Source organism: Sinocyclocheilus anshuiensis, unplaced genomic scaffold (genome assembly GCF_001515605.1).
Source record: "Sinocyclocheilus anshuiensis isolate Anshui unplaced genomic scaffold, SAMN03320099.WGS_v1.1 scaffold256, whole genome shotgun sequence".
NCBI lineage: Eukaryota > Metazoa > Chordata > Actinopteri > Cypriniformes > Cyprinidae > Sinocyclocheilus > Sinocyclocheilus anshuiensis.
Genome location: NW_015558587.1, coordinates 198415 through 218685, shown reverse-complemented (window position 1 = coordinate 218685; position 20271 = coordinate 198415). Strand labels below are relative to the sequence as shown.

At 38.2% G+C, this 20271-nt stretch overlaps 1 pseudogene; it reads right to left on the bottom strand.

Moving 5' to 3' along the window:
• The window catches only part of LOC107679925 (copine-7-like), a 59837-nt pseudogene that overhangs the window by 6666 nt on the left and 32900 nt on the right, over nucleotides 1-20271 (bottom strand).

The window sequence follows — 20271 nt, the reverse complement described above, 5'->3', positions numbered from 1 at the left end:
TCCTGCAGGTCCACCAAGCCAAGGCACTAAAACAAATGCACGAGGGTAGTACCAACCCGGGGTTGATGCAGGAGCTGCGCTCGGCGACTGACTTTGCCCTCCGGGCGACAAAAGTCACGGCGCGGTCCCTCGGGAAGGCGATGTCCACGTTAGTGGCCCAAGAGCACCATCTCTGGCACAACCTTGCTGAGATGAGAGATGCTGACAAAATTTGTTTTCTTGACGCTCCCATCTCGCAGGTTGGGCTGTTCGGCGACACTGTCAAGGACTTTGGAGTCCTCGCACTGCCCAACGTGTCCCGCTGGCTCATTCGGACAGTTTGACTCGGCTACGCGATTCAGTTCGCCAGGCGACCTCCCGGGTTCAGCGGCATTCTCGAGACTTCGGTGGCAGCCCGAGATGCCCGTGTCCAGCGCGACGAGATTGCTGTCCTACTGGCGAAGGATGCAATCGAGCCTGTCCCTCCAGCAGAGATGAAGTCAGGGTTTTACAGCCCTTACTTAATCATGCCCAAGAATGGTGGTGGCCTTTGGCCAATCCTGGATCTGTGAGTCTTGAATCGGGCCCTTCACGAGCTTCTGTTCAAGATTTTGATGCAGAAGCGCATCATCAGATGCATACAGCCCCAGGATTGGTTTGCAGCGGTCGACCTGAAGGACGCTTACTGATGACTGGCTTATCACGGCCCAGTCGCAAGAGCAGCTGTGCGATCACAGGGACCTGGTGCTCCGGCACTTCAGCCAGTTGGGGCTTCGGGTCAACTGGGAAAAGAGCAAACTCTCCCCCGTGCAGAGGATCTCTTTTCTCAAGTTAGACTCAGTGAGTATGACAGCGCGGCTCAACAGCGAGCGTGCCCAGGCAGTGCTGAACTGCCTGAGTTCCTTCAGAGGCAGAAACGTGGAATCTCTGAAACACTTTCAGAGGCTCCTGGTTCCATAAAAAGTAACTAAGTAATGTAATTTGTTACTTTTTTATGGAGTAACGCAATATTGTAATGCATTACTTTTAAAAGTAACTTTCCCCAACACTGTATGAGACCACTTCAGCACTGGTTACACTCCCGAGTTCTGAGATGGGCATGGCGTCACGGTACACTCCACGTGACCATCACGCCGACGTGTCGCCACTCATTCAGCCCCTGGATAGACCTTGCCTTTCTACGGGCTGGGGTGCCCTTAGAACAAGTGTCCCAGCATGTTGTTGTCGCGACGGATGCCTCCAGTACGGGCTTGGGCACTACATGCAACGGGCAGGCAGCCTCGGGGCTCTGGACGGGGCCTCGACTGCTTTGGCACATCAACTGCCTAGATCTGTTGGCAGTGCATCTTGCCTTACGGCAGTTCTGGCCACTGCTACAGGACAAGCATGTGTTGGTCCGCATGGACAACACTGCGGCTTTCTCGTACATCAACCGGCAGGGTGGTCTACGATCATGTCGCATGTCACAGCTCGCCCGTCATCTCCTCCTCTGGAGTCAGACACGGCTCAAGTCACTGTGCGCCGTCCACATTCCGGGGGAGCTCAATCATGCAGCCAATGCACTCTCACGATAGCTCACGTTCCCCGGAGAATGGCGGCTGATCTGGAGTTGATTTGGGGAAGCCCAGGTAGACCTGTTTGCTTCCCATGAGTCCTCCCACTGCCAGCTGTATTACTCCCTGACCGAGGCCCCCCTCAGCACGGATGCACTGGCACACAGCTGGCCTTGGGCTCTATGCAAGTATGCATTTCCCCCAGTGAGCCTTCTCACACAGACACTGTGCAAGGTCAGGGAGGACGAGGAACAGGTCTTACTGGTTGCGCCTTACTGGCCCACCCGGACCTGGTTTTTGGAACTCATGGTCCTCGCAACAGCCCCTCCCTGTCACATCCCTCTGAGGAAGGACCTCCTTTCTCAGGGGCTCGCCACCATATGGCACCCGCGTCCAGATCTCTGGGACCTCCATGTGTGGCTCCTGGACGGGACGTGGCAGAGTTAAGTGATCTGCCACCGGCGGTGGTAAACACGATCACTCAGGCTAGAGCTCCCTCGACGAGGCAAGCCTATGCTCTGAAGTGGAGTCTGTTCGTGAACTGGTGTACTTCTCGATGAGAAGACCCCTGAAGATGCAATGATTGGAGTAGTGCTTTCTTTCCTGCAAGAAAGGTTGGAGCGTAGGCTGTCACCCTCCACCTTGAAAGTGTATGTGGCTGCTATCACAGCACATCACGATGCAGTGGATGGCCGGTCCCTGGGAAAGCACGATCTCATCGTTAGGTTCCTGAGGGGTGCCAGAAGGTTAAATCCTCCTAGGCCACCCCTGGTGCCCTCCTGTGATCTCTCTATTGTCCTGGCTGGCCTTCAGAGGGATCCCTTTGAGCTGCTGGATTCAGTTGAGCTTTAGTTCCTGTCTGCTAAGACAGCGCTCCTGACCACGCTCACTTCCAGATACGTGCCCAAGGTTCCCACCACGCCCTTTCGCGATCAGGTGGTGAACCTGCAAGCAATGATTGGAGTAGTGCTTTCTTTCCTGCAAGAAAGGTTGGAGCGTAGGCTGTCACCCTACACCTTGAAACACCTGGTTGAGTATCCTCCAGCACCCCTGGCAGTCAGACTGGGCGGAACAGTCTGACGCCAGGCCCAGTATCGGTGTTAACTTGCCCGGGTTTCCGGTCAGCCCCTTTACTGGGCTAGGTGTCCATATGGCTTGATTCCCTGCGGGCGATCCCATATGTGTATTCTTCCACGGTAAAGTTTCCCTCTCGGTGAACCCGTGTCTTCCCTTTGACAGACCACTCTGTCAGTCTCTGCTGGCAGCCGTTCCTCTCTACTCCTAGGTCGGACCTGCCTCAGAGACCATTCCATATGTAGTACTGCCCCAGGTCTAGGTCAGTCCATATCAGTGTCTCCACATGATACCTCCCTACGGGCAGGATGTGGTCTCCGTAGCACCCTTCTCCGGAAGGCTCACTTCCCCTTCGTTACTGCCAAGCTGTAAACAACAAACAGAAAAGGCGTGAAGCACCTTCCATGAAGATTGAAATCCCTTCTCTTAAGAAAAATTTTTCAATCATAGGAACAGTGGCTTGGCTATCTCCAGCTGCGATGTACTCACCTTTTGGTCCCTGCGGGCGCCAAGCTCAGTGAATTTGCGCTGGGGCATTGGGAAGGTTACGACCTTTGCGTATTGTATAGACCATAACGCATAAAAGGGCATTAATGGGAACATTAAAGAACGTTCTTTAAAAAAGTAACTAAAAAGTTACTTTTAACAGTAATGCATTACTTTTTGGTGTAAGTAATCAACAAAGTAATTGAGTTACTTTTTGAATGAAGTAACTAGTAACTGTAACTAGTTACTATTTCTTAGTAACTAGCACAACACTGGTGACGGGGTTCAGGTTGTGGCCCTTTCCATGGACCCCCTATGTCATCACGACATAACTCGTAGTGACCGACAGATAGGGAACATCTCGGTTACGCACATAACCCTCGTTCCCTGATGGAGGGAACGGAGACGTTATGTCCCCCTGCCACAATCTCGAACCATCGCTGGTTGCCAGGGACAAGTTCTCGGCTCTTCGGCATAAAACCTGAAGAGTGGATGCACCTGTCGCCTATTTATACCCGTATGCACGGGGAGTGGCTCAGGTATGCAAAATCCACTAGCCAAATTTCATTGGCATTTTCTCTTAAAGTCAGAGAGGATTGGGGCTCCCAAGTGAACCCCCTATGTCATCACAACATAACGTCTCCGTTCCCTCCATCAGGGAACGAGGGTTACATACGTAGCCGAGACGTTCCATCTAAAATATGGTTATAATTTAGTTTCAGATTTAAACCCTGCCTACATTTGAATACACAGTAGATATATTCACTTTGAAGTGGAAAGTCTTGATGATTAAAAAAAAATTAAAATTAAATGGTTTTTTTACATTTCAAATAGTAAAAAATAAATTGATTAATTTGTTTATTTATTTATAATTAATTTTTATTTTATTTATAGCTAAAAAACTCTAATTTGCTGCTTACTGATAGCAAGTAAGGTTGTTGTCGTAGTAGTTACATTTAGGTATGTTATAACCTGGCACTTATCCAGACACATGATGTAAAATGCACTTTCTACATTTTAAAGTATATGAATAACAGTGGTGGAGAAACACTGTACAGTCTCAGTGAAGTATACCAGATCATGATAGTCAGCTGTATCTTCCACAACATAGAATCCACTGAGGCCAACAGAAACCTTTTGTGGCCGTGTTTCCCCCATTACCTGATTGAATAATTCCTTTGTGTTTATTTTTAATGAATTTCCCCTTCAGTGCTGTGCCATAAACAGAAACTTTAAAGCAACTCACAGAAGCGTCTTTGATGGGTTCTTTCCCAGCCGCCAGCTTAGCTATTCTGTTGATGATGGGAGCCACATTAGTGGGACCGTAGAGCTGGATCTTGGGCAGGCAGTTTTGGTAGGCTTCCACGACCCCCTGGATCTCTGATCAGAGAGAGAGGGGACACGGATATCACTTCTGCTCTGGAGGCTTATTTGTATTTCTCTTTCTGTCTCGAAAAGCTTCTGAGAGCAGTGCTGAAGTATTGGCAGCGAAAGCAACAGATTTTGGGATCAAGAGACTGACTTGGAACTCTCCATCTTCTGCAGAAACGTGAAAGGACTGAAGCAAGCCCAAGATTTTCCACAGTCTTCACACATTCTCTTTGAGTGTTAAAGGAACTGTTCACCCAGAAATTAATATTCGGTCATTATTTACTCACCCTCATGCTGTTCCAAAACCATATGACTTTACTTGAAGCCTTTATGTATAATGCATTATAAAGGTATTCATAATGTATTTTACAATGCATTATAGCTTTTCACAAATAATTGTAACCAAAGTTAAATGCATTATACTTTATAAAGGTGTAACAATGAATAGATAAGTATTATAATGTATTATAGCTCTGGTTACAAATATTCCAGATCATACAATGAATTATGAGGTGCATTACATAAATAGGGGTAACTCAAAAACAAAAACTTTTATAATAATTGTAACCAAATTTAAAAGCATAATAATATTTGCAGATTTCTTGTTGCATCTGAAATTGGTTGTTTGTCATGTACATTGAACATTATATTTTCTAAAGGTGAAACAATGAATAGATAAGTATATTATAATGCATTATAACTGTGGTTACAAATATTCTAGATCATACAATAAATTATAAGGTGCATCATATAAATAAAAAATGTAATAATAATGTTAACCAAAGTAAACTGCATAATAATATTAGCAGATTCCTTGTTACATCTGAAACTGGTTGTTATGTGCATCACGCATTATACTTTCTAAAGGTGTAACAATGAATAGATAAGTATTGTAATGTATTATAACTGTGGTTACAAATATTCATGATCATATAATGAATTATAAGGTGCGTTACATAAACAGTGCATTCAAAAACAATGAAAAAAACATATGGTACAGAGACAAGAGCAAATATTTCTCATTAGTCATGGATCTATATTTCTCTGATAGTTTCTCTGGCGTTAGCTAAAACGATAACAAATTTGAGACATATATTGTGCGAATATTAAGTATCACTGTTGGTGTTACAAATCAGGATGGCCCCGTGTTTTCACATCCGCAGTGTGAGGAGATATGCCATAGAGCTTGGATGCCCTCTGGTGGTTAATTATAAAATTACAACCTTTGTGAGAATTGCCAATTTTAATATCGAATAATATACTTCAAACATTCAATATTAATTTATATTATATTAGCGTTACCTTTAATATGTTATTTTTATCCTTAAAATCTAAACAAGAAATGTATTGTGTGTGTGTGTGTGTTTGCATATAACAATCTTAATGAAGTTAAAGGCCACTTAAGTGTACTTAAAGAAAGAACACTTTAATGACTGTAACCCAATTAAGTACACAATTCATGTCAAATTAAAGGTTTTACTTTAAAGTACATTTTTAATCATTTGTTTTAATAATCTTTTTCCATGCTTTAAATTTGACTTGCATATTAAAGCACATGTAAAGTACTTGATTGTAATTTTAATGTACTTCAATATTACATTTATTACTATGTACTAAATTGCAACGGCATCATTATAAATGTGTAATTACAAATATATTTAAATACATGACACACACATTTCAATATAAATGGCATTAAAGTATATTTTAGTTTACCATAAATGCTTGTCAGTACATTCACCAGTACACAATCAAGTAAACAATAGAAGGAATTACGAAATTACATAAAGATACATAAAAGCACTTTTAAGCATTTAATATGAATTTAGACTGTATTACACTCTTATTTAATTAAATGCAATTAACATGGAATTAAGTCTCCAAAAACAATATATCCAGTTTGAAACAATACACACTCATATATTCTTTTAAAGTATATTATTTCTGTAAGAAGTACTCTTTTTAAAAGTATGCTAAATGATACTTCTTTTTTCACAAGGGGTTGTATTCGCTGTGTATCTGTTCATTCTTCTCACACTGACCTTAGTATGTACTGCAAAATGTACTAACAAGCATGTATGCACTAAAATATACTTTAATGTAATTTCTGTTGAGACTTTTAAGCCATGTGTGTAAATATACTTGCAATTTAGTTGAACATGTGTACTACTATTTTTCTTACAAGGGAGCACACGTGAATCTACATAAAGTATATAAAAAATGGTCTTTTACCTCATAATTAGGTGGAATTCTTGCCCCAAAGCCCAAAGCAGAGAATCGTTTGTCACTGGGATCAGATAAATACATTCATTAGTAAATAAATCAACACATTGGGAAAATCATTAGTAAATAAAACAACACATTGGAAAAAGAGATTTAAAAAAAAAAAAAAAACACCTACTAAAAAGGGCAAAAGAGCAAATAATGTGAACACCTCATAAATTGGCAATATTTCCTTATTAAAGTGTTTTACCATCATTTGAACTTAATACAGCTTCCAGCCTAATTAAAATAGAGTTAGAATAATTTTGAATTGTCTCCAGTTGAATATTGTCTATAAAAACATCTGCCAGTTTAGAGATGCTTAAATTAATAGTCATAATTGTAAAGTCTGTTGCTATTAACACACCAAACAATTGGGCTGTAAAGGTTACAAACGCTCCTGTTAAACAGGCTCTCATGAGTTGAAACTTTTTGAAAGTATATTTCACCCACGGCTTGAACTAAACACATACTATATAGACAATGAAAGCACATTTACATTTACTCACCCTCAAGTCGTTCCAAACTTGTATAAGTTTCTTTCTTCTGCTGAACACAAAGATATTTTGAAGAATGTTGGTAAGTCAACAGCTACCAGCAACTGTTCAGTTACTATAATTCTTCAAAATATCTTTGTTTGTGTTCAGCAGAATGCTGGGAACCAAACAGTTGTTGGCCATTGAATTTTATAGCATGGAAAAAATTACTATAGAATTCAATAGCTATAACAGCAACTGTTTGGTTACCAGCAGTCTTCAAAAAAATCTTCTTTTGTGTTCAGCAGAAGAAAGAAACTCATGCAAGTTTGGAGCAACCTGAGGGTGAGTAAATTATAACATTTTCATTTTCGGGTGAACTATCCCTTTAACCCCTACAGTAATGGATGTTTACATTATTTTGTCCAAACTGTATATGTGCAACTCTTAGGTCCTTTCTCAAATATTTAATTCATCCAAACCCTTCCACATAATCACACACACAGGGCTTAGTATCAACAAATACCCCACCAGCATAACAAGGCTCAAATATCAATACGGCACTAGGGTGAACATGGTGTACTGCTGAGGGCAGAGGTGTGTGTAAGATCATCATATATATGGAGAGTGTTGTAGGGATGAAAGAGACTCCAGAGGGAGAGGGAGAGGCACAGACGCAGCAGGACAGCAGATCCACACAGCTGATCACTCAACAGGTGACAACTCACAGCCGTGTGACAGAGAGAGGAAGGGTATCATGGGGTCAGAAGCACAGAGGCGTGCAGCAGAGAGCTAAGACATGAGAAACACGATAACCACAGGCACAGAGCTTGTCTTTCACTTGCTAATGAAAGCTAGATGAGGTAGCACCATTCTGATAGCTGTCACCAGAGGCCACTAATGCCGGCCAATCAATGCCACTTTCTTTCACTCCAAAATCTGAGGTGTGATTTGAATGAATTGCAGTTGAGCCAAGTGTGTGTATCTTTTCGCAAACAGCATTAATGAACAAAGCTAGTGCAATAATCCACTAAACTGAGTGCGCAGAACTTTTATTCACAGCAAGGTCGTTCCTCATTCAGAACTGAATTGAGAACATTATTTAAATTCCAAATCAGTTGCTGAATCTGAGTTGAATTTAAAGTGAGGTAGCAAACAGGAAGCAGAATAACGAATTGAATATGAATGTAAGGAAGTATTTAATTAAAAGTAAATTAAGAATTAAAATGAATTAAAATTTCATAGAATTCCATATGACTAATGTTTAACTAAGAAAGACAAACTTTGAATGCTTGACAAAGTCTCGTTTAAAAAAAAATTTAAAGTTCTAAACGTCTTTGAAGATTTTATAGGCCCAAAGAAGAGAAGACTGATAAGAAAGATAGATTTGTATTTAGTATTTCATCAAATAAATTATCCTTTGTGAACCAGGATGCAACAACACAATTTCCCAGAATGCATTATGCATGCATTTTTTGCATTAAAGGTGGGGTAAGCGATTTTTCAAAAACGCTTTAGAAAACTGATTCGGGCCGAATAGCAAAACAAACTTGTAGCCAATCAGCAGTAAGGGGCGTGTCTACTCATGATGTGGAGGAGAGAGCGCTTAGTGCACAGGACGAACATTAGCCGAGACGAGTGACAGAAAGATAGAGATGGCGGATAAAAAACAGAAGAGGAAAACATCTGCGGAACAAAAGAAGGCTTAAGGCAAGAAGTAGGACCTGTGTAAATATCGGATCAGCTTTCCAGCGCTGGAGAGAACTCAAGGAGCGGAAGGCCTGCGATCGGACGCCGAGGTTGCTTTGTTTCTTCTCGATAGGTGAGTAACACCGTGTCTACACCGGATGCGGCAGTTGTCGCGCCAAGCCAACAACTAAAGTCTGTCTACACTGGACGCGACAAAGCGACCGTTGAAAATCATTTGAAATTTGCGTCAATACGTCATAAATAGAATGCAGCAGCAGTTTTCTGTCAGGGATTTGTCGTGCCGCGCCGCGCCGCATCCAGTGTAGACCATAGATATGTATATATATCTATGGTGTAGACAGCATCACTCATTATAATGAGTTCTATAGTATTTTGTCACGCCACGCCACTCGCGTCCGGTGTAGACACGGGGTAACATTGGTTTTGCTTTGTTTCACAGAACTAATCGTTGCCTGGGTTGCATACGTATGTGTGGGGCGGAGCTATCAAAATAGGGGGCGAGACCCTTTTGGGGTAGGGGCGTATTTGTTTTGGTGATTTCAAATGTCAACATTGGCTACCAGAAATCGCTTACCCCACCTTTAAGTAAATGTATAATCTTTATGTATAATGCATTATAAATACTGTATTACATATAAAGGCTTTAAAGTTACCTAATAAACTAACTAAAATAAAATATTAAAAAAATCTTAAATTTATTTTACTTCAGCTAGTTTCTAGTTCTAAGGCAACATTTCTCGTTTTCATTTAGTTTACATACTAAAATAACTAAAACTAAATAAAAAAAGCCTAATCAAAAAAGTAAAACTTACAAAAAAAACATAAAACTATTACACATTTTAACTAATCAAAAAAATACTAACATTTAAACTAAAATTACAATGAAAACAAAAATATATTTTGAAAATCTTAAAAGTTTAAAATATTAAAAAAAACTATAAAAGTATATCAATAATACAAAAATTAACACTGACAGAGACATGTTAAACCCAGTTTCTAAAACCATACTCACTACCAATCCTCACAGCAGATCCCGTGACTCTTAAGCATATGGATTATCAATGCAATCTGTTTAAAAAAAAACATCCTGCTCGGTTCCCTGCGATTGGACAGAACTCTGGACCCATGTGTGGCTCAGCTGATTCTCCTCACATTAACATGTTTGGTTGCCTGAAGACATCATGCAGTGACAGCTATAGAGAACGTTCCTTCAAGCTGATCCACGAAGAGACACTAATCACTGACATAATGTAATCCCCATCTCCATAATCACATCTTAGCTAAAGTTAACGAGAGCTATTTGACTGTGATAATTTGTTTAACATAGTGAAGAAAAGAGTGATTACTGAGATACGCCCATGAGAAGATAACATGGAGACAAATATTACAGCTGTTCTATCCTTCTTCAAATCTCGACTTCCAGCCATTTCAGGCACAACTAAACCCAAACAAGATTGCCAAAATCTGTACATTTTTAAAGGCATCAACAACTTTAAGAAGAGCTTTTTACAACTTGCTGGATAATGGCACGCAAATCATATTTACATGGAAAATACACTTAAAAGGGTCATACTATGAAATAGGCACATTTATAAAGGTGATTTTCATAGTAAATTGTCCACTTTTTGAATGATTGAAAGAAAGATTATGGGCCCTATTTTAACGATGTAGCGCGTGGCGCAGGTGCACTTAGGGCATGTCTGAATCCACTTCTGCTAGTTTAACGACAGAAAAAACGGCACGCCTGGCGTATGGTCTAACCCTGTGTCTCAATGTTCATACTATCCATCCTAAATAGTATGTGAGATTAGAATAAGTGTCTCCCAAAGCATAGTATGTTGAAAAGAATATGCCAAAAGTCCCCGGATGGTCTACTATTTCAGGTCGATTTTTGAAGTGTGGATCCGTGCACACTCTAATGGCTAATATTGCCCACAATCCATTGCGCTTTGGTGAAGGATTCTGTCCAGAACTACAAACATGAATAAAACGCGTTAAAAAACTACAAACATGGCGGATGTGCACGACCGGCGTGTGTACTTTTTCTTCACCCAAAAGAGTACATACTTTAAGGGCGTAGTATAAGTAGGCACATTGAGACGCAGCATAAAAGTGTTGTACCTATTCTCTTAATGAGTCATGGGTGTGTTTTGGGCGTAACGTGCAATAAACCAATCAGAGTCTCATCTCCTTTTCCCTTTAAAAGCCAGTTGCGTTGCACCATGGCAGATTCGCTATTTACATGGCGGAATTTGCAAGAACAAAGACTGAACGCTCCTCCAGAGAGGAAACGGAGCTGCTCGTGTGCGAGGTAGAAGCGTACACAATAATAATCTTTTACATTGTAATCCTTTCATTTTTAATATTTGGCATGTTTGTGTGATGCTGCACGTCCCTGTGTAATAGACAGAGTGTATGTGCGTTGTGGACCCACCGCCTATAGGCGCATATTACTAACACGCTCTTTAAATAACATGAAAATACAGTAGTGCGCCATTGACTTTAGACCATGTTTAGAAGTTTTGGTTGGTCAATCGTTTTCAGTTGTCTCAAAATAGCAACGCGCCAACAATGCGCCTGAACACGCCTCGTTTTCAGACCAGCACGCCCATAAGTGAACAGATGGGCGCAAATGCTGCCGCAAGCCCGCCGGACGCTCCTTCGTCGAATCCGCCGGCCGAGCCGTTCTCAAGGCCGCCCGCCTCCTGTCACTCTAGCCGCCGGCCTCTGCTCACTCTAGGCCACCGCCGCGTGTGACGCTGTGTTTCGTTGTGAAAGCGAGACTACTTTGGTTGGCCTTCCAAAAGAGGACAATATCCCATCATACACAAATAATGAGATTTGCCACTGATGATTCAAACGCGAGTTTTGGGCAGTGTAGAGTAACACTTGTTGTTTGTCATTTCTCCGATCACAAATGCGGACATGGTTTTATGTTACGCTCTGGCCTGACAGGGCATCAAAATATGGTAAGGGGCGTAACATTTCCGTCACACACTTGAGGTATTCGGCCAATCACAACGCACTGGATAGCTGGCCAATCAGAGCACACCTCGCTTTTCAGACCGATGAGCTTTGTAAAAATCGAGCGTTTCAGAAAGGTGGGGCATAGAGGAGAAACAATAATGTACAGTATGTGGAAAATAATGTGTTTTTTTAAGCTTAAATCACATAAACACATTTCATTACACCAAATACACAAAATAATGTTCTTTTTAGCAACATCATATGACCCCTTTAAACAACGTGGTGCTGGATGTGAAAATGATAACTGTGTCGGGCTGAAACTAGCAAAAAACACTTGCGTCACACCTGCCGCTGCATTGCGCCGGGTGTATGATAGGGCCCATTGTTTATATGACAAAGTTTATCAAGTTTTTATTAATTATTATTTTTAGGTAGATACACAAGGAGACAACCTTAGACAATAATTGTACTTTAATAATAATAAAAAAATTTGTGTACTTCAATAACTTTTTTTTAATTATATACACACACATTGTTGATGTGTGTGTATATAATGAAGTAAAAATCTAACATCACTTATTCAATTATTTTGTTAGACATAAACTACTCTAACTTTGCAAAATGAAGCAAAGATTGCAAAATAACATATGAAATGAACAATAACTGTTCATATGGAAGACTGTGCAAGTAATTCTTTATCTCTAGGAAAATCTGCACATTAGTCTATATACCAAGTCTTCTGAAGCCATATGATAGCTGTAGCTCTCAAGTTTCACTGTAGCTCTCAAACATCTAACGTCTGTGTATTCTCAAGAAAAAAAAAGAAGGAAAATAATACGGATTTGAAACCAAATGAAAGTGAGTAAATGAAAGCATTTTTATTTTTTGGTGAACTGATAGTTTAATGGAGTCACAAACTGAAGAAATACTGTAAGTGCTTGGAGTTGAGCTATCATTTTCTTTTTTCCCTCTAAGCAGAAAGAATTTTAAAAGGGCTTTATAAACATGACATTTCAAGCTTAATTTACTGACACTAAAAACTTGGCAGGTGGGTTACAGAAACATTATGTCTGTAAGATTGGCAGCTAAGTATCAAATTTAATGACAATCTGTATTTTAAATGGGTCAACACCACATGGCCTCCAAAATGTCACTAATTTTCATATGTCGCTAGACAATATCTAAACTCTAATATCCCCTGAAGAAAAATTTTAAATATATTTCTAATCTTGTATTCAGATTTCATTCTCTGCTGCTGCTTGCCCTTTCGTTCATTTGCAATTTAGTAATATATCCTACATCCCGTGTCTGCTCCAATGAGCATGCATGCAAATTTGGTGCATTTTTAGATTTTTAAACATTCTACCAAAAACCCAAAAAGCAGAAAACCCAAAACATGGTTACGATTGGTCAAAGAGGCAAATTTGTTCTTCATGAGAAGAGGGACATGAGTGTTATTTTTCAAATTTGTTGCTGAAATGGGTCAGCGGGTCTAGGCTTTGGAATTTCAAAATTTTATAAATCTGTTGCTAAGCAACCACAGCCCTAATCAATCCCATAACTGAAACGTAGCCGTGAAGTGTTATTTTAGTATTACTAATATACTATTATAGTCATTTGCATTCGTTTTTTTATGTATAGGCCTATATAGTTTTTATTAACTTTTAGTTTTTAAGTTTAGTTTATTTAGTTTATTTTAGTAATTCAGTTTACACTAAACAAAATGAGTTGTCTTGGCAATTAGCTAAAATATTTTATTATAATTCTTTTTTTTTTAGTTTATTTTATTTCAAGTAATTTTTAAAGGTTTCAGTTTTATCTAATGATAATAACCCTGATCGGAAATATGTTCATTTTTCACCATACAGTCACAAAGTCACACCTGTACACTTAATTTTAAGAATATAAATTCAAAATATAAAATATAAAATCCTTTTCATGCTCCTGAGCCTTCCCTGCACTCCAAAAGAATTTTCTGATGTGCTGAATCCATCAGGATGATTTATATGTATAATACAATGATGCCTGACATGCTAAACATTCACACATCCGTGATTGCGAGGCAAGCTGTTCCGACAACTGTGACTTCTTCCCTCTCTGCCAACTGCTTTGCAAATGAGTAAAAAAAATAGTGCATTCTCAGCTTCCCAAATGCATTCAGCTTACTCATAGGCCTCTGTAAAACTGGGTCACAAGAGGTGCATCCATATTGTTCAGTCATATTCCATTTACTTATTTCATTTACTTGCATTCTTAATCTCATTCAGCAACTTGATTTCAAACTTTAGCTTCATTGCAAGTTTCAAATAATCAAATAGGTAGATTCAGCCAACAAATCTCAAACAAATATATGTTGCAAACAGTGAAGCTTAATTAAATATATTTTTCAAATAGAAAATATATTTAGTTTCAGTTTGAATGTATTTCAGGGGCAAGAAAATACATTTCCAGTTTTACAGTAGCCTACATTTAGGCTAAATACAAATGTGGGTGGCCTACTAGAGATCAAAAGTAGATTTATAATGATTCAATGATTCTTAATATTTTTATATATTGCAATATTGGAGCATTTTAAATGATGTCCTTGCTGAAGTTTATTCAAATGTATTATATGTTCCCATGTTATAGACAACAAATCAAGTTTTTCTTCCAATGAGACATATGCAAATGCATTTTCTTGGACTGAAAAATATAGAAGGCAGAATAAATGCTTTTAAAAAATAGATTTATAATTTTCATATTTCAAAAATATACAAAAAACGGCCAAAAAATATATTGATAGAAAATATATTTATGTAAATATATTTTAAAACATATTCAGGCAAATATATGTTTTGTATTTTTTTTTTATATATTTTAAATGTATAAATCTATTTTCAAAAATATAAAAAAAAAAATGTATTAGCAGAAAATATATGTATGTAATTATACTTTGAAGCATATTTTAGCAAACATATTTTTGGCCATTTTTTGTATATTTTGAAATATATTTTTAAAATGGTTTTTGCTGTATAGTTGGAGAACATCCATTTCTCCATCCACAGAGGCACAAATAGTTCTAAAAGCTGCACAATTACGAAAAACAAGCTCTTTTCTTGCTCTCTCCCTCTCACGTCAGTACACTAGGAGAAAATGGTCTTTTTTATTTTCACGGCTCCTCAGAGAGATCACATCAGCACATCTCCAGCAGAATCTGATGAGGGCAGTCAGACTGCCACCACCGTCCAGCATCTCCTCAGAGACGAGGAAAAGGCCTAATCCTGCTTTTAACAAAAGCCCAAAAGGACAACCTGCAGGAAGCCATACAGCAGCAACAAAGACAAATTAGTCATGACGCTGCTTGCCAAAGTCATACTGGCTCTGACAACTCATTCAAACAACTGCAACAATACATGCACCAGTAATAAGCCGAGCATGTTGAGCGGAGTTAATTGTTTTTCCACCTGTAAGTGAGTCATGCTACCAAAGTCTTTTAAACACAATTACTGGCTTGCAGAGAAAGAATGCACATGCTCAGACACAAACAAATCAGTATTTGAATTATAAATCTTAATTAGTATATGATTAGGTCGCAGTGGTTACTTTCATTTTAGATTTACCACATGTAAAAGACAACAGACATTTTGTAAATTCTCTCTCTCTGCCATTTTCTCTGCCCACCAAGAGGATGCATTAAGCAGGCAAAATGAAATCAAAATCCTCTTATTTTCACTACCATTATCAGAAAAAAGCAGTGGGATGAATATCCCCCCAAAGCCAGGTGTATCTGTCAATGCGGCTGCGGTTATAGGAATATCAGGAGAAAAAGATTTCCACACGCATTTCTATAAGAGCTACAAAGAGTCTTTATCCCCACATAAAATAAGATAAAATTATTAAAGCATTTTTCACCATCTCTGCAATCACAATGCATGCAAATATTATCATGTGTTATAGGAATAGTTCACCCAACAACAAAAAAAATTTACTCACTCTCATGAGTTTGTTTCTTCATCAGAACAGATTTGGATAAATTGATCATTACATCACTTGCTCAGCAATGGATGCTCTGCAGTGAATGGGTGCCGTCAGAATGAGAGTCCAAACAGCTGATAAAAACATCACAATAATCCACAAGTAATCCACACCACTCCAGTCCATCAGTTGACGTCTTGTGAAGTGAAAAGCTATGTGTTTGCAAGAAATATATCCATTATTATGACTTTGGGACTGGGACTATTTGGTATTAAACAATGCTTGATCTGTGCATATTTCTCTCTTAATTTAGACAACAACACTTTTTCAATGGAGAGACCATTGTGATGGACTAGGCTTGTATTCTGGCCAGAAGTTAAAAACATCTTGGTAATTGATTTGTTTCTTACAAACACAAAGTTATTCACTTCACAAGACATTGATTGATGGACTGGAGTGGTGTGGATTACTGTGATGTTTTTATCAGCTGTTTGGACTCTTATTCTGATGGCACCCATTCACTGCAGAGGATCCATTGGTGGACAATGTTCAGAAACAATGTCCTTTTCAGAGGACATCACAGGCTGTGTTGGCTATTGTTAAGCAATAGCCAAATATTTAGGCAATGTTTTTGGAAAATCACATTAGGCTCAATTACAGTATGTTTTTGTACGACTGGAAACATTTTCATTCATAAATGATTTGCAATTTAGCTGTCAATATATCAATTTTGTCCTTTTTATTGTCTATACAAATGTAAGTAATGTATATGTGGTAGAACCAAACATTATGCAAAATACATATGAATACTCATGAGATCATGTTGGACAAACTTGTGCATTGGATTGTGTAATGTAAATGTGTCATGTTTACGCTGACAGTGTGTCCTTACTGTACATTTCAGCATCTAACAAAAATACAAAAAGTATGTTTTTGTACTTGTGGATATTATATACGGATACGGATACGAATACTACGTATACACAATAGAGAATTTGGTAACACTTTATTTTGATGGTCCCTTGTGAACATTCTGTTGACAATAAGTAATGTGGCACCTACATGTCTACTAACTCTTATTATAATATTAGTAGACTGTTTGCTTAATATCTGCTAACTCTTTATTATCATGGTCTCCCAACAGACATTCTACTGACTATAAGTAACTTTGCAAGTATATATCAACTTATTCTAACCCTAACCCTACCAGTCTACTAATACTCCACTAACACTCTAATGAGTTATTAGACATGTAGGTGCAACGTTACTTATAGTCAACAGAATGTGTTAAAGGGACCATCAAAATAAAGTGAAACCGATCATTTTTTATTATTTCTATTTAAAAAAAAAACAAAGCCCACACCATCCCACGTGTATGATCACATCCATCCTGTTTTTAACTTCAAGCGATCACCTGATGTGTGATGATGAGTAACACACCCTCTCAGCCTGATCAGGGAACCCACACAGCGTAGGTGTATGACCCAGTTGAACTTCAAGCATCCTTCAGCAAATACCATATATTACAGTAGTGCTATCTTAAACCAATAGTTCATCCAAAAATGAAAATTCTGTCATCATTTTTTCAACCTCATGTTGTTCCAAACCCATCAGGCTTTCATTCATCTTCAAAACAGAAGTAAAGATATTTTTTATATTCTTTCATGCTTTATGTCCATCCATTGAAAACCTTCGCACATTAAACAGTACAAAAAGACAACAGTAATCCATATAAATTGGTTTAATCCAAAATTTCTGAAGAGACATGATTGCTTTATATGAAAGCTTTTATAAACCCTGATCAACACACATACATAGAGAACATCAAATTTGCTAAACAGAAGCTCAAATGTGCTTACTTGATATGCGAAAAGCAATAATGGTTGTTTTTGTCTGTCACACAAGAATGTTTCTGCTATAAAATTTGTTCTCAAACAAGTCCAGTAAAGCTACTGTTTACCATATTTGATGAGCTCTATGTATGTGTGTTGATAAATGTTTATGCCTGATCAAAAGCCTAAATTAAATCTGTTATTTCTCCATTTAAAATGTCGACCTCACAGACTGCATCCAAAATCACATACTTCCCCACTATATAGTAGGTTAATGACAGCATGTGAAAAGAGACTGAATTCACAGTATTTATAAAACAGTAGGTGAAAAGAACTCTGATGACTTCTGGATTCTGAAGTGTGCATCGATGGTAGGTCACATGACAATGACAACATGACAAACGTTGCATGTCCTAATTATATTCACATTCACACTATATAGATCATATTTTTTAACGGTTGCAAAGCAATTACTGATTTAAAAGAAGTACCTACTCAGAAAGTATGTGATTTCAGAAGCAGCCATGCTTTTTCACTTATGTCATGGGTATTAAACTGTGAGCAGTTTCATATATTCCAGTTGATATTTATTGAAAAAAAGATTGTGTTGTAAAGTGTTGTTTTATTTAATTGTTATACATAAATTGTAATTTATTGTATACATAAAATGCTTGCTGTTAAACTAGTGTTAGTAGAAAAATAGTCTACAGGGATAAAAATAAATAAATAAAAAATAGGGGGCTGGAAAAGCTTAAAGGTGCTGTATTCAATTTTTTTGGCTGTACTAAAGCATAAAAATACCATGTTTGCAGATACTTTTCCGAAAGTTCCATTTCATTCACCCTTTCTCCAAAAAAAAAAAAAACAATGCTACAGGGAGTTATTCTACTTTGAAATGTTTGTTCAGTGTCGGAATGTCTGTTTTTGTTTTGGTCTGTGTGATTCCGCCTACTGTCAATTTACCCAATAGTATTTCAACACCCCAGGTTGCCAGTTAGAGGAAAACTCATCAACTTACAGTCTAAAGATCATCGCCATACATTGTCAATTGCCCTCATTGCTGTTGTGTTTCATCAATCTGGCAACTCATGTGAGCGTTGAGTTTGAGGATGAGGGGCTGGGAGAAACAAACTCTCTCCAATATTTTGAATTTGGAATACAGTACCTATTTTAACCGCTAGCTGTCAATATTACACACTGCACCTTTAACATATGAGTGTGTTTCCTCAACTTTTACCACCATCATATCTTAAGCGTTTCCATTAAGCACAATGCTTTGTTTTGTAGTTCATTAGGGGGATATAGCTCTTGACTCATTTGGCTTTGATCTGAGGAGAGAATCCTTCCATTGAAACAGATCTCATTATAAATGTGTTAGACAGTAATTAACCAGCTCCTATAAGGCTTATTGTAGTAAGCCCACAACAACTTAAGTACATATTGATTTAGTCACTGTGAGTCCAGAACTACCATTAAATAAAACAGGAACCGAATCAATGATCATGGGATACGGCTGTTTAAAAGACAAACAGTGAATGCCTTTCCGGAAAGAAACGCACTGAACACACTAATGCACAATGTTCGGAATCAGGCAGCAAAGGGGAAGGCAAAAAGTGCAATATTGCACAATTAGAGAGAACAAAGCAACTATATTAACTACCCACACACAATGCTTTAGTTCAGTTTGGATAAATAAAGACCAAATAATACAGGGAAATTCTATTTGGCTGATTAGTTGGTTCAGATTTCTTCCTATTGTCTCCCACAAGCACAGCGGTTTATAAGCCACAGACTACAGACACTGGTGAGTCTCTGGCACCAGTCGCTGGCAGGATCTGCGGAGCTATGGGTTATTAGGATGCAGCCCAAAGGAAGGACACGGCCTTAGTCAATGCATCGGACCGACCCCTGATACCTCACAGTACAAGAAACAAATTAAATAGTGACCCAAGCTAACCAACAATGCCTCAAAGTCAACAAACAGCCTCCAGGCAAGCTTTAGTAAAGTGATCCCTCTAGTACTGTACCAACAGAAATACATCACAATAATCTAACTGGGTTACAGTATCCATGCATTCAAATGTAAGTTTTTACTGTATAACATTCAGGCTAAAAGTCTACATAAAATTGTATTCACAAGCCATTTTACTTTCATACTGGGACACATTTTTTTAGATAAATTTAAAGAGAACAAAAAAATGTTTGGTGAGACCAAACTTTGTGAAAAAGAAGTACACTTCAGTATACTTTTATTAAGTTTATTATTATTGTGTGTTATTATTAATAAGTGTGAACTTAAGTTTACTTGCATGTTAATTGCAATTAAATTAAAATGTATTATATCTTACATTTATATGACCCGCTTAAGTAGGACTTAAATACATCTTTATATGTAATCATTATGTTTTATTATTATTATTCTATTGTCTTTGAAATAAGGTTCAAGTGCACTGCCGAACAAGCATTTATAGAAAACTAAAATATACTTAAATATACGTAATATACGTAAATATATTTGTAATGTCATTTGTATTCAAACTTGTATGTCATGAATTTAAATATATTTAGAATTACACATTTGTAATGAAGTTGCAATTTTGTTCATTA